Raw genomic sequence first — 17,257 nt, forward strand, 5'->3', positions numbered from 1 at the left:
GGCCGAAAAATAGTAAATTTTATAATAAATTTACAAAAATTATCTATTTACACTTTACATGAAATTTAATCATAATTTAGAAAAAACTTTACTAATAACAATCAAAACTCAAAATTTTATATACACGTAAAGAATAATAAAAATAATGAAACTTAAATCACACCTCACATACATACACCGACGTACATTATATACATTTTAATACACATAATATTTGAATAATAACAATAATAATAAAGTAGCAATACATTTTGCAATAAATTCATAATATGATTATTTTATTTATAATGTTAGTGAACTTAGATTAAATTATATAACAAGATATAGTATTCTTAAATTATGAATAAATACATGTATTAAAAAATTATAATAATATAAAAAAAGGCATTACATATATGGGAGTTGAAAATGTCAAGAGTAAAATAGATATTATGATACAACAACAACAACAACAACAACCCAGTATAATCCCACTTAGTGGGGTCTGGGGAGGGTAGTGTGTACGCAGACCCTTACCCCTACCCTGAGGTAGAGAGGTTGTTTCCAAATAGACCCCCGGCATCCTTCCCTCCAAGAACTTCCCACCTTGCTCTTGGGGAGACTCGAACTCACAACCTCTTGGTTGAAAGTGGAGGTTGCTTACCATCAGAGCAACCCCTCTTGTCTAATATCAATATCAATAAATCTCAAGCCAAGTAATACAAGCATGCGCAAATCATGTCGAGGTCGTACGGCCAAAGTAAACTTGGGGGATGTAACTGATTTTCACACACTTAAATATAATGACAATTTATTGACTATGGAACTTCAATTATAACTATTAAAATATATTGGGGGATACTCAAAACTTTTCATAATGTTGTCGTATTTGCATAAATTAAAAAATATACAAGTAATATTAAATATCATTTTTTTCACTAGCTAAAAATTCTAAGCTCAATGATTTAGTTGAATATTAATGAAAATGGAGGTGTAGGTTCAGTTCTTCTTAGCCTCAAATTTTTTTAACAAAAATACTCTTACGATTTTCACAAGAGGAAATATGAGCATGACAAATGGATCGAGAAATACTTTTTTAAAAGAAGCAGTGTAACTATTATATATTTTTTATTTCTGCAAAATATTAGTATAGACATTTAATAAATTTTTCGAACGAACCAATGTCGGATGACAATGCTTCCTCCCATGTACGTCTGTCCCTCAGTATATAATCTTAATGGGGGTCATTTGGTTACCAAATGAAATAGACAAGAATATCTCATAGATTGGGATATCCAATGGATTACCTAACCCAATCCCATTATTTTCATATAAAATTTATTTCATTATTAATTAATGCTCATAACCGAACATGAAATAAATACACTCTTATGCTCCAACTCGAGATTAGTATGGAATGATGAAAAGTATTTTATTCCTTCGTGGCTAGAAGTCAGGTTATGTGGTTTGCCTTTGCCGTCCAAAGCACAAGTACTACAATACGATTCTATTAATACAGAATTCTTGCACCGAAAAAGTTATAGTAAGAAGAATAGAAGAAATAAATAGTTAATTAAAGGATCATAAGATTGTTTACCTGAAAAATGATAATTACAATTATATTTAATTATGTGATTCTAAAAATACGTAATTTATTTCAATACTAGTTGTTAGGTAATATATATTAAGTGTAAATAAAGAAAATAAGATACGCAAATCAATAGGGTCACAAAGCTAGCCTCGAGCTGGCTGGAGCAGGGCCTCGTGGTCTAGATGGGGTCAATAGCAATGAACAATTAATGAAGAATCAATGATAATGAGGGCCTCAGAAATGGACTCCGAAACTTAAATAATGGTATTTTGGACTCAAAATACCATTATTCAGTTAAAAAAAGTTACATTATAACTAAAACGCAGTATTATACTGCGTTTTAGTTTAACGAAAAGTTAGCCGTTAAAGTAAAACGCAGTATAATACTACGTTTTATTTAATAATTTATTTTTTTATAGGAAAATGCAGTATAGTACTACATTTTAGGAAAATGTAGTATTATACTGTTTTCCTATAAAAAAATATAACCCATCTTCTTCCTCACGACAGAACCACTGGTTCATTTTTAAACCCCCCCCCCCCTTCTGCGGTCCCCTCCCCCTCCGATTAAAAAAAATTCCTTGGGCCCCACCCGTCACACAAAAAGTGAAGGCATAGGTCCCGCATACAACTCAAGCCTTCGATTGTTGTGGGTTCCTTCTTTCGCGCTCAAAATTTCAAATTTCCGACATTTCAAAAAACATAAATCGAGGTATTTCGATTTAGTTTATGTCGAAACTCGTAGAGCATATGCATATATGTTTTCTTGAATGTGTTTCCACGTTGATTTGTGTTATGTTTGCGATTAAATTTGTATGTTATTTTTACCCGGATTAAATTATTAGTATTTAAAAAAATAGTTAAAAGTTGAGAAATAATTTTTATTGTTAATAAAATTGTTCACAAATATCTTTTATTGTTTTATATGTAATTTCGTGAATGTTATGTTCATATGTTTGTTGTTTTTATTTAGTTTAAATTATTTATTTGCTTAAAGAATAGTGGCCTTTTAGCGTAGTAAAATATAGAGCCTTTTAGCGCAGTAAAATATAGAGCCTTATAGCGTAGTAAACTATAGAGCCTTTTAGTGTAGTAAAATATAGAGTCTTTTAGCGTAGAGTCTTTGTAGTTTAAGTATCTACTAACTACAAACTCTATCCAATTAAACTTTACAAAATTAATTATTTAATTTATAAAACAAACTTACAGAACTAAAAAATTAATATATGTTGTCAAATTAAATATCGAGCGTGGAACTCATAGTTATATACCCTGTCCAATTAAAAAATAATTATTTAATTTATAAAACTAACAAAATTTAAATTTTTTGAAATTGACACACATAATAATTAAGGATAGTTTGGTGCTACTAGGCCTCAAATATCGAGCCCGGAACCCATAGTTATATACCCTGTCCAATTAAAAATTAATTATTTAATTTATTAAACAAACAAAATTCTAAATATATTGAATTTGACACACATAAAAATTCAGGATAGCTTGGTTCTACTGGGCCTCAAATATTGAGCATGTAACCCATAGATATTTACTATGTCCAATTAAATAATTAATTATTTAATTTATTAAACTAACAAAATTCTAAAAAATTTGCAATTGACATACATAACAAATTAATATATGTTGTCAATTAAATATCGAGCGTGGAACCCATAGATATATACCCTGTCCAATTAAAAATTAATTATTTAATTTATAAAACTAACAAAATTTTAAAAATATTGAAATTGACACACATAAGAATTCAGGATAGCTTGATGCTACTAGGCCTCAAATATCGAGCCTGGAACCCATAGATATTTACTTTGTCCAATTAAATAATTAATTATTTAATTATTATAACACAAACAAAATTCTAAAAATATTAAAATTGACACACATAAGAATTTAGGATAGCTTGGTGCTACTGGGCCCCAAATATCGAGTCTGGAACCCATAGTTATATACTCTATCCTATTAAATAATTAAATATTAATTATTATATCACAAACACACAATTAATATTGTTTACATTACAATAGACGACATAGACTTGCCGCTTGTGCATCCTGGACTAGCCTCAGATCAGATATTAGTATTACAGGGCGACCATAGGTCCGCCTACGTATGGGAGGGACATCTATTGGATCAGAGTCTCTGCGTCAGGAGACCGGACGACTTGTGGGACTTTTTGAAGTAGAGAGATTTCCATCCCCGCGTAGTCCATCGCCTGCGTGCTACGGGCTTCCTTGGGATTTTTTAGATTGGGCGGCTGCAGCTCAACTGGTCTCTCATCACGGCATTGATAGAGCGGTGGCGACCGGAGATGCACACTTTTCACCTTCCCACTAGAGAGGCCACTATCACGCTTCAGAATGTTCAGATTTTATATGGGCTGCGTGTTGATGGACTGGCTGTTGCACTACCCCAGTATATGAGAACTATGACGTATACGAGTTCTCTTTTGCACTTGCAGATTGCGCAAATAGTCCTTATTACACACCATTTTAAAAGATTCTGGCGGCCAATAATGCTCAGTACCCAATGGCTGCAATCGCCCACTATACGTGTGTACGTATGCAGCAACACTGTATTGCCTATCAATATAGTTGGTTGCCCCTAAACCCAACTTGTTGAAAGCACTTCAAGGCATGTGCGCACGGTATGTGGCAGATGGTCCATTTCTCACATGAACACAACCTGCTGGCTTCATTCACCGTTTGTAGATTATTCCCCCGGTGTCCGCAGATAGCGGTCTTAACTTCAAAAACACCGCGGTCGTGATCATACTGTAAAATTGAATGTCAATATGCTCGCTTCCTATACTTCTCAAATCTTCTCATCGGTATTGGCATAAATTGAATGCCCCTGTCCATCAATGCCGATGCAGCTCTATGCCTTTCAACAAACCTCTCCGCAATCTGTTTGAATGTTATCCGAACCATGGCAGTGACAGGTAATCCACGGGCAGACTTCAACAAGCCGTTGAATGACACCGACACATTTGTAGTCAGGGCTCCCCATCGTATGCCGCCATCAGCATGCAATGTCCACATGTGAAGCTCATGTCCCATCAGCCAAGTATATGCTCATAGATCTAGCTGCCGGATCGCTTCCATGCGCCTCGTAAATTTGCACTGCTGGTGCTCGGTTGCAGCCATCCACATTAAATCATGCAAGGCCTTGTCATGATATTTTTTCTGGAAATTGGCCTTCAGGTGCCTCACATAATAACGGTGGTATGCATAAGGTTCCTGCCATTCAAGCAAATGCCACACAAAACTTAAAATACCACCAAGTCGATCAGATATTAGACAAATACCTGAACGTTGTTTGACAACGTGCTGCTTCAAATGGTTCAAAAAAAGCGTCCATGTCTCTTCGCTTTCGTTGGAACAAATGGCAAAAGCTAGTAGAAATATTTGTCCGTTGGCATCTACTGCAACTGCAACCAAAAGCTTAATATCATACTTTCCATAGACATGAGTACCGTCTATGGAAATTACAGGACGACAATGCACAAAACCATCAATTGCTAGTTTAAATGACCAGAACACATAGTGGAAAATATATTCCGGTCTGTCTGGATTCCCCTCACGCCTCTATTCAACAACAGTCCTGGGGTTAAAGTGTTGCAGTGCGGCCATGTACCTGGGCAGAGATGTAAAAGACTTATCCCAGTCGCTATAAATAAGTTCAAAGGCACGTTTGCGCCCGAGATATGCCTTTCTTTTGGTTATAGTACAACCATACTCCTGGTGGATGGCTGTAATACACTCTTTAATCTTGAACCTAATGGACACTTCCAAATACGGAATCAAGACAAGAGAAATCAAGTCTACATCCAGGTTGAAGTGATTCTTATTGAATGTGTCCATTTCACATCTGTGGGTGCTAATATATTTACCCACTTTCCACAACCCTGATTTCTTCTTGCTGGCACGCAACATCCAGTGACAACCCATAAAGTCTCTATGGCATACAGCCTTGTACACCTCCGTAGTTGACTCCCTTACTATCATCTCACGACACTCTCTTAGGCTGTAGATTTTTATAGCCCTGATTAAGCGAGCTTTATCGGGGAAATACATGCCCTTTTCCGGCACCGCTGGTCTAGACTCATCCCACATTGCTGACCGAATTTTGTCATCATCCCATGTGAGGGCATCCATGTCCAGCATACTTGGCAAATTATCAAGGTAGGGAATATTCCGCTCATGAAACGGCACGTGGGACTCGTACACTCTTGGTCTAACGGGAGGTGGAAGAGTCTGCTCCCTCGTCAGCTCAGGTTCGGCATCCACTTCCTCCTCGTCATCATCCTCATCAGGGAAGGGTGTGTCATCTCCAGACTCATCGACATTGTTGTCATAATCACTATCATCTTTCTGACTTTGCGCATCTGCCAAATTACGAGTCAATCGTCGTCTATGGGCAACTGTGTGAGGTCAGGAACATCAAGTTGCTCGTTTTCATTGCACAAAAAGAACAAAATGATAAGCTACTCAACTAGATAAATAATTTACATATAGCTATATCACTTTACTTACAAGTCGTACTGTGTTGACGTTCCATGATGGACATTTTCTTTTTGGTAATGACTCTCAGATGAACCACTGTGGTCCAACACGCCAGAACTACGTATATTCCAACTAGGAGCGGGGTCATAACTTGTAAAATGCATATCCGGACGGTACCCTCTATAAAAATATGAGTGTTAATACAAATCCAATTCAAAAGACTTAAAATAAACATCGGTAAAGCGTAGAAAAATTGAAGTTTACTAGTCGTCTTGTGGATTATATAAAGTCGAAAATTATTTTGTGGCTGCTCATTCGCCGGTGGTGACAAGTTTAAATCAAGGCAAGCTCTTTCATCAGGAATCTGTCCGGAAAAAACTGCTCCAGAATAACCACTCGATGACTGGGGGTTATCCCTACTATGCACACCCTCATTATTGGGAACGTCTTCAACCTTGACATACATTTCCAACAATTTTATTACAATAAATTTCCTGTATTCATCCGAAATCCGCAAAAAATCTCTAAGAGTTTCATCATCTTCGATGTTAAACTCAGAATAATAAGCAAACCCCTGTGGAGTCACAAAATACGGAAATCTACCGGTTACTTTAAGGTTCACCGAACGTTTCCTCACACTCATTTTTTTACGTAACAATGATATCAATTTATTGTACTCCATTGTAAGCGGCAATTTAAAATGACACTGTGGAGTTGAACTATATCTCATAAAGTTATTCTCCATTACAACCTCACCCCCCCCCCCCAATATAATGGAACTCTTATTTTTGGCTCTTCAGACATTATAAAAAAATGCTTGATAACAAGAAGAGAAGTATGAATGGAAGTTTGAAGGAAAGTTTTGAATGGATTTTCATAAAATCCTAACGCCTTTAAATAAGGCAAGTCCTAGCTTGGGATGCAGAATTTTTTTATGTAAAACATAGTATAATACCATGTTTTATGTATTTGAATTATTGTTATGTCAGTTATCCGCAGAACACTTATTGGTGGCCCAAAAATTTAATGTAAAACATAGTATAATACTACGTTTTAGTAAAACGTAGTATTATACTGCGTTTTACATTAAAAAAACGAATATTGTCAGTTATCCTAAGAATAGGGAATATTGGTGGGCCCAAATTGAAGTAAAACGCAGTATAATACTGCGTTTTAGTTATAAATGTAACTTCTTTTAACTGTATAATGGTATTTTGAGTCCAAAATACCATTATTTAAGTTTCAGACTCCTCAAAGATGGCCTTTTGCGGTTAATAATAAACAATTAATGAAGAACAATAAATGAACAATGAAAGAATAAGCAATAAATGTGTAAAATAATTGTTTAAGCAAAGAGAGTAGAGAATGTTGTATTGTATTCAATGTGAGTGTAATCAATAATAATTCGAATCCCCTTACAAGATAATAAGGGCCCCCTTTATATAGGAGGGGTGAATCCCAACACAATACATGTCTAATAAATGACGAAGAAATGCTACTAATACAGTTGTATAACGGCTCAGTACGGATTTGTACTATTCTTGTAGACTCTGTCAGTCCTCATCGCGTGCCCTCGGGGGTTTCCCGCCCTTCCATGACGGTCGTCGATTTTCATACTGCCTCGAAATACACCATGGTGAACCTTTGACGTACCCTACCGAGGCGAACGCTTCGGGGATGGGCCTTGGACTGTGTTTTGATCCCATCAAGTACGGTCTTGGACTGCCACGGGAGCCTTAAAATGGTCTTCCCTGATTTTGACCGTATACAGATAGTCCCCGTATTTCTTAGAGTGATGACCTCGATTTTCTTGAACCTCTCGTGATGACATCATGCTCATGACGTAAGCGTTCGAAGTGACTGAAACATCTCATCGGTTCATATCCCTAGAAGCATTGAATATACCACCGGCTCATATTTTCCCAAAAACGTTGATTGCGCCACCGATCCGTTTCCCCAAAGGTATTGATTGCACCGTCAGATACGTTACTGTCTCTCTATAAATGGGGGATTGTTTGAACCAAGACTTTACTTAGTCCTTCTTCAACAGCCTTTAGCCCTTTCTCTTCTCTACACCCTCCTCCAAACTCCTATTTCTATGGTTCAAACCCATGACCGTAAGGTCATACGGTAGCAGCTTTGTCAGTTATGCCATGACTCTTTTCCAGAGCTTTTCCCCACTGAGTGGTATTATACTGAGTTGTTATTGTTGTTTTTGTTGCTGTTATTGTTGTTGTTGGCCCGAAATAATGAGAGAGAGGCCTCAGATTCTTCCCGCATCAGAAGATATGTGGACTGTAAACCGCTGCTCATCTCTCTTAACTTCAACCTAGTGTGGCGTTTCACTCATTTTGCTTTCTATGAAGTGAGGTGGCGCTATCTACTAACTTTTTCATCCCACACTGGTGCAATATCTCAAGAAGTGACTTCACAATATTAGTGCTGATGAGACTCATATTCGCCAAGTTTTCCACCAAGCCACAATTTTCCTTGTTTGTTAAAAGCTTTTGCTCTTTGATAGGCTATAGCCTTTTCCTCATCTAGTGCTGCTTCGGAGGAGGTTCTCGAAGACAACGCTCTAAAGATCGAAATGGGGTCCCCGAGGAAACGGTTCTCGAAGATGTCGCTCCCGAGGATATACCCTCGAAAATAGATTAGGCTTTTTAGCTGTTGTTTTTTGCTTCTTTGTTTCTGTGTAAGGACCCCTCGTGGGCCTTTGTAATCATCTTTTATTAGTATAAGAGTTTCTTTATTTTTCTTTCAACTTGTGTTAAACTCCATTTTGCCTTCATTTGTGAGAAATCCAAGTGTATGACTTTATCGATCGGTTCGAATACTGGATCCAGTCATAATAAATCCTTATGTTTTTAATTGGTTAATATGACATTCCTTGGAGCTCTCTGCTATCCCTTAGACTAGGCCTGGATTGATTTGATGCGAACTTAGGTCGACAGGACTTCTGGGTCTGAATTGAGTGAGAGTAGGGTCTCGATTTTTCAAATAAAGCCTAACCTTTTTAGGCCTCGCTGATAGTCCTCGAGTGGTAAGTTTCTCGAACTAAAGTAGCTTTTAGATTTCACAACTGGGTGGGAGTTTGCTCGATCATCTGAAAATAAAGATAACCCTTAGGCTTTTACAAATAATCCCCGAGCGAGAGTTTGCTCGAACTTGGGCAGCACCTAATTGAGCGAAAATTTGTTTAAACTTCAAATAAAGATAGCCCTGAGGCCTTATAAATAGTCCCTGAGTGAGAACCTGTTCGAACTTGGGTAGCCCGTAGGCTAAATAATCGAGTGAGCGTTCGCTCTAACTCGAGAGAAAAGATAGACTTGAGGCTTTATAAATAGTCCCTGAGTGAGAACCTGCTCGAACTTGGGTAGCCCGTGGGCTAAATAATCGAGAGAGCATTCGCGCGAAATCGAGAGAAAAGATAGCCCTGAGGTTTTATAAATAGTCCCCGAGCGAGAACTGGCTCGAAATCGGGTAGCCTTTGGGCTTAATAGTTGAGTGAGCTTTTGCTTGAACTCAAAGTAAAGATAGCCCTGAGGCTTTATGAATAGTCCCTGAGTGAGAATTAGCTTGAACTCGGGTGGCCTTTGGGTTTTAACAGCCGAGCAAATGACTACTAGAGCCCAACTCGTAGATTGTTCTTAATAATTTTTGACAATCCAATTCCCGATGCTTTGGTTCTGACTCCAGCATTATGACGTAAGCGGTTGAAGGACGGAAGGGTTGCTTTGGTACGATTCCCAAAATCATTAATTGTAGGTGGCCAACGGTCGGCCTTTTGGCTTCCTCAGCACGTCCAAACGATCTTTATAAATAGACAAAATCCCATAACTTTGCCGATATTACTCCCTTAGTGCTTCCAAGATTTCATTTAGCCCCTTTCAATTTCCTTGAACTCTTCCTTTTCTTTTCTAACGACATTTTCCATTTTCTCGGATCCTTCGCTTTAGAAATGCAAAAACCTCTAAAACTGTTACTCAAAAGGAAAAAGCTTCATCGTCTTCTCGAATGACTAAAGGTAAACCAGTAGTTCCTCCCAGTATCGAGGAGTGTACTCCCGGGCCTTGTGATACATCTTCTGATTTCCAGGTTGTACCCTCCTCTATTCCGGGACGATGCGAACCCATGTCTCGATATATCAGTTTAATAACTGAATTCGAGAAGGTGAAGGTTGTTGTTGGGGAAGGTGATGCAAGTAGAGATTCCTTCACGAGGAGAAGACATAACCAAGCATAAGGTCGGTTTCCTCAGTGTATACACATATCCTTTCACCTTAGGCCCGGTAGAAGCCTCTTTACCATCGATAGATCCATTGATCCTCAATTTCTGCAGCCAATATCAGGTGACACTTGGACAAATCTATCCATCATTCTGGCGCATCGTTTATATGATTAGGTATTTCTCGAAAAAGATTAAGGGGATGCCTTTCACCCTCGACCATCTAATTAGACTATATAACCCCCGACTTTATCGAGATGACCTAATTAAGCTGAAACGTCGATCCCTGAAGGTCTTTTTTGCTAGCATCAATGAGGACAAGGACCGAGGGTAGATGAGCCGCTTTGTCCAAGTCAGGACCTCAAACCTGATCTATGCTGAGAGAATGCCATTCCCCGAGAAATGGAATATAAATCGTAAGTAAACATGTTCCGCTGATCGAATACCTTTTCTTGACTTTGAGTTAACTTTATTCGATGATATAGCTATTGAGTGGTACCCCGGTGCTATCAACGATATCCTAGGCTATGTCCGACGACTTGATTCGATCTTCCCATATGCTAAGCGCGTGTGGCGCGATCTGGCTAAGACCCATTGGGAGGCCAAAAATCACGGTGAGTTTTTATCTTTGTTCATACTTGAGCTCTTTAGAGAAGATATCTCTCGCTAGTACTCCCATCCTTTGTGTCTATGCATGCCTTGGAGAGGCCGTTTTGATGAGGGAACCTCCACCTGGGGAACCAGATACCCCGAAGCCCGCTAAGGAGAAAAAGAGAAAGAAGAAATCACTGGCCAGGTCCTTGAAGCCAAAAAAGGCTAAAGTTTAAAAGCCCAAGGATGATTTAGTGGCCTTAACTCGGGAGGCGGCCGGGAGTCCTTGCGTCGAGGGTGAAGAGAGTGATGACTGCCCGCTGGCACTTAAGGGGAGAAAAGTGTTGCTGCCTCGAGATCTACTAAGTTGTAGGTGATTGAGCCGGAGGCTGCTAGAACTGAGGCCGCCGAGGTGGTTCCAACCCGAACTGAGGGAATTGTTAAAGAGGGCTTAGACGAAGTCCCTGGGCCAACCAACGACCAAAACATATCGGGTGCCGAGGTACACCTGGTTGATGAACTTGAAGAAACCAATGACGAAGCCCCTCGTAGGAGGGAGAGGGCCCCCATCGACCCAGTCGAGGTGATCAATATAGATGAGCCTCTACCGGGCCCATCATTCTCTCCTAGGAAAATACGGGATGCCTAAGATATGAAAACTCCCATCATGGGTGCATCCCCCGGAGAGAATAGTATATTTGAAGGATATTTTGCTGGGGTTGAGGAAGGCCCCGATATCAATGCCTCATTGATCTTTGAAGAAGCTGAGAAGTTTTGACAACAGGTAATCTTGATTTGACCGCTGTATTTTGAGTTTCGATTCTTGATTTTCTGACTCCCTTCTTCTGTGTTGTCAGGCCTCAAAGCTCTCCAACCAAGCCTTTTCCAAGTCACAAGCAGAGTTGGCTCATTGTGAGGACGAATTTAGGAAGCTCGTTTCTAAATTGGACGAGCTTAAGGCCATTCATGCCCAAAAAGAGGGGGAGTTAGGAGACCTTCGAGCTCATTTGGAGAGGATATCTCGAGATTGGGCCGATCTCGATGAGCAGGTAATATGACCTTCCTGGGCTTATTTTTGTGCTTAAGTCAATTGAGCATTTGATACCTTAATTTGACTTTTTTAGCTCAAGCAAAGAGAAGATCTAATGCGAGAGGAGCTTAGAGTCAGAGATACCGAAATCCTTAGGCTGAAGCAGTGCATGGATGAGGTGTCTACCGATAAAGAAATTCTTTGAGAGAAGCTGACCTCGATTGAGTGCCAACTTCAAAGGGCGAGGGGAGAAAGCCGCAAGTACAAAGCTCTCCATGCTGAACTAGTTGTTGAGCTATCTACAGCTAAGTCTGAAGCCTGCGTTCATGTCTTCATACTGAAAAGATGTTGCTGCTGCAAATGCTCGAGCCAGGAAGGTGTCCGAAGAGGCCGAACTTAAACTGTCCCGAGCCTTGGAACATGCTCGATTAAGATCTCGGAGACAGGCCCTCGAGGATGTATATGCAGGGGGCATCGATTTGTCTCATGAGATTGAGAGGACGAAGGCCTAAAGTAAGAATCGGCAACTCTACTTTCCTCCGATGATGGTTCAGCTAGGGGTGTGCATTCGATTTATCGATTCGATTTTGACCCTTATCGATTGTCGATTTGTACATATGCTTATCGTTTTCGTTTCAATAAGGTTTCGATTTTTTTTTATTTTGATTTATCGATTTTTGGGGCTTATCGATTCGGTTATCGATTACACCAATAAGAAAATTTGTGGGATTCTACAGAAAGTATATCGCTATGAACACGCCTAACTAATATGGACAAAAAGAAGCTAAAATAAGACGAACACCGTTAATAACATAAAAATTATGTCAACAAGCACATGCCATGAAACTAAAGTAAGGGATCAAATGTATGCTACCAACACTCCAACGGTATAAAAAACAAAACAAAATACATCATCACGGCTAATTCTGTTTTCCATTAATTTGAACTTCATTCCCTTGAGCTTTAAATATGATCATTCCTTAAATGGGGTATCCCTTGCTGAATGTCCTAACCTTTAAACCTGGAAGAAATTAAGAAAAATATTAAGAACTTTGTAATACATCACATTCTTTTACAAATATATTATTTAAAATGGAGAACTTACATAGCAGCTAACAAACTCTAGCAAACATCGTTGGTGGAAGCTTCTTTGCCAAGATTAGTAAAATCTAATAAGAATATATATTAACAAGTCAAGCAATTAATATATTATTTAACTATCTTAAACAATACAATAAAATTAATTAAAATATACATACCTTCCTCGAGTGTCTCGAGAAAATCTAAATCTTTCTCAACATTTATAGGAAGCGATTCACTCTGAAGCCAATCTTGAAGGCACACTAGAGTTTCAACCAATTTAGGAGTTAATAAACTCCTAAATTGGTCAAGAATACGCCCCCAGTACTAAATGCACTCTCATATTCCACACTTGAAATAGGGATAGCAAGCACATCTCAAGCCATATTAGCAAGAATAGGAAATCTAGGTGAGTTCACCTTCCGCCAAGCCAAGATATCAAAGTCCGGTCTTTCATTTTCAGGATCTTCTGCAAGATACTTTTCCAATTCTGTTTTAGTATCTACACCTCCACTTGCAGCTTTATGTTTCCTTATTTTATCTAAAAGGTCACCTAAACCAGGAGTTGAAGTTTCCATTGTGCTGAATGAAGAGCTTGACAAAGAGGTAGAAACCTACCACCAGTATCTTTTGAAACCGACTTAAGACATACTCATTAAACAATGAACTCATATAAGTATGAACCGCTTTTTCAATAATTGTCCCTTCATCTCCAAACATCTTCTTCAGTACAAAACTAACAGTAATAAACTTGTAGCGAGGATCCAAAACACAAGCAATGAAAATTATTTTGTTCATTTTTTTGGTTCACCCCAATACTTCTCAAATTTTTTCCACATACTTGATGTCATCTCAATCAAAAGTTCATCTTCAGTAATTATTAATCGATTTAAGTAAACAACAACTTGACCAATTTCAAGAAAATGGGCATTTGATGTTACATAAAGTGATCTGGACACCTTCAAAGTGATATTATAAAATATTTCAAGAAATTATGCAATTCTCTTTATATCATCCCAATCAGTTCTTGTAAGCATACCTACAGGCTTTCCATCTGAAATAGTATCAAACATAAGATAACGTAACAAGCCGGTATCACGATCATAATATTCTTTAATTGCACGCTCATATTCAATAGCTCTGCTCAACATCAAGTAGGTGGAATTCCACCTTGTAGGAACATCTAAGCATAAAGACTTCTTGACAATATTTTCACTTTCACAACATTCCTGAAGCTTCCTCAACCTAGCAGGAGACTGTCTAATGTATTTGACTGCACATCTAACACGAGCAATAGAAATACCTGACTCTTTTAAGCCATCTTTCACAATAAGCTTTACAATATGAGCCATGCATCTCACGTGAAGGTGTTGACCATTCATGGAATTGGTTCCCCAATCATCTAATTTGTCAAACAACTTCTCCACGGTCGCATCATTTGAACTAGCATTGTCAACTGTGACAGTGAAAATCTTTGCAAACCCCACTCACGCAAATAATCAATAATACGCATTGCCATATCTTCACCTTTATGACTAGTAATTGGAGAAAAATTAATAATTCTTTTATGCATAATCCATTCACTATCAATCCAATGGGCTGTGATGCACATATAGTTAATTTTTTGAATAAAAGTCCATGTATCAGTGGTAAGACTTACTCTTTGACTTGTTCCTTTAAGAAACTTCATTAATTTATTTTTTTCCATATTAAAAAGAGCAAAACAATCCCATGTAACAGTAGTACGGGAAGGAATATGAAAACAAGGTTGTGCCACTTTCATAAAGTTTCTAAAACCTTCCTTCTCAACAAAACTAAATGGAAGTTCATCAACAATCACCATATGACACAAAGTCATCCTACACTCTTCTTGATCAAATTTCCATGGAATAAGATCACCTTTATTACCCCCCCCCCCCCGGTAATGTTTGATATTGTAATAGTTTTTGACCTTTTTCAACTTTATAAGAATTCCTTGGACATTTACTGATATGATTATTAATTTGTGTCGTACTTTTGCCTTTTGTCTCAAAATATTCTTGTCCATAATATCTACATACATATTTATTATTTCCTTTAGCATCAACATTTTCTTCAAAAAAATCCCATTCCCGAGATCATTTTTTCCTTTGTTTTGTAACTATCGAGTGAGTAGTTGCAACATCAGACTCAGAACCTCTACTTTCATCAACCACTTGATCAATTTTAGTCATTTTCAGCCATGTGAAGTGAATGAAGAATGTAACTACCAGTCTTAAACGAGTTGAATGAAGCAAAGCAAGACGAAGACAGCACTCCTCACTCTTGACCTAAAAATTATGGTTGGAAAGAAATCAATTTAAATAAGGTCCTTATCCAAGACAAAATCAGCTTAGGTCCAACATACCAACTGAAAAGACCAAGAAATTTCAAGTACCCAACATGCAAGTAGTCCCAGATTCTTCTCAAGAGAATGAATTAAAAAAAAGGAGGTAGGTAATTCCAACCAAGGCAGCAGACACTTGAAAAGACAAACTCATGAATTAAAATGGAATTTCGCCTCTTAAATACAAAAACAAGGGGGGATTCAAAGGATAATGAGTACTCTACACTTCATAATATATACACAGAATGCATTCCTTCAAATAGAATAGAAAAGAAAAAGTTGAAGAAATAAGCTAGGAGTACTGAAAACGGCGATAATCAACGGTGACTAACTTTCCGACAGAACTGAGCTCGGGTTGACAGTGGCGACAAAATAGAGCTCAGTTTGTAAGAGGAAAGTGAAGAAAAACTATGAGATCCAAAGGGGCAGGCAGAATGGGTAAAAGGCTAAAAGTGGGTCTGAAGAATAAGGGTAGAGGAAATAATAGGGTTAAGGATTTAGGGTAAAGGAAAGAGTATTATAAAATAAGGGTATATTTGTCTTTTTAGTATATCTTATCGATTTATCAATAAACTGATAACCAAAGAGGAAAAAATTGAAATCGAAATTGATAAGTAAAATTTCAAAATCGAAATCGATAAACCGATAACAAATAATCGATTCGAATGCACACCCCTAGGTTCAGCCAGTGAATCGACCAGCAGCTCGGAGGATGATGAGGATGATGGTGAAGTCCCCAAGGGGGAGGGGGCCGTCGATGTTTCGGGGGTCGAGGACCAGGCCGTTAAAGGCAAACCTTCTGTGGGAGCTCCGTCTGGTCAAGTAACCTCGGTGGTAGATTAGGTTTTCATTTGTTCCTTTGTTGTGTAAGGGCTCTAGGCGTGAGCCTTGTAAATACGTCTTCGTGAAATTTTATCATATATATATATGATAATTGGGGATATAGAAAAGAAAATATTTCACAGAAAAAATCAGATAAATTCGATCAAATTTTTGAAGAAATACAAGATAGATATGAAGAAACAAAAACAGAATCTCTAATAAGTCTAAAAGAATTAATGGAATCAACTAGTTCTAGACCAAGACCATTTCAGAGAACAATTCATCAAAGTACAATAGATACTAGTACAGGAAATGTACCTAGAAGAAGAGTATATAGAGTAGATCAAGAGACGAAAATAGAAAATGTAAAACTATCAGGAAAAAGAATGCCTATAGAAGATATATATATGTATATGGATTTTTGCTTTCCGTCATTTCTTGTTTTCCCTTTGCCTTTTTGGAATAAATTTTAATGCATGTCGATAACCAGTTCGATGTATCGGACTTATGATATAAACCCCTCAAGTTTTCATGCTTGATGAGTGATTGATAATAGTTGACCGTTTGGTGTTCGATTCTCGAGTAAAATTTTGACTCGAGCTCATTGACCCTTAGGTTTTCGACATATTGGCCCTTAGGCTCTTACGCGTTAGCCCTTAGGCTCTTACGCGTTGGACCTTAGGCTCTTTAGACTGAACTTTAGGCTCTTACGCATTGGCCTTTAGGCTCTTTTTAGATTGGGTCGATGCGACCTATAATATGGCTATAGTTTTTCCCTCATTTTAGCTAAAGACTTTTGAAGTTTTAATTATGCCTTGGCATGTTTTATGTTCGTCCGACTCTTCGACAGCTCAAACGAGAACCTCAATTATGAGTCGATATTTGACTATAGCTGAATACCTCGGGAGGCTTGCTCGAAGGTTGAGTTTTTGAAAAAATTTCATCGAAAGCTGATTGTTTTTGAAACCTTTTTATTGTTCGGAGCTGATATTATCGAAGCTCCTTTGCTTATGCCGAGGGTAGCCTGATTAACCGGTTCTTTTCGAAGTACTTTC

Source organism: Nicotiana tabacum, chromosome 8, assembly GCF_000715075.1.
Source record: "Nicotiana tabacum cultivar K326 chromosome 8, ASM71507v2, whole genome shotgun sequence".
NCBI classification, from domain to species: Eukaryota; Viridiplantae; Streptophyta; class Magnoliopsida; order Solanales; family Solanaceae; genus Nicotiana; species Nicotiana tabacum.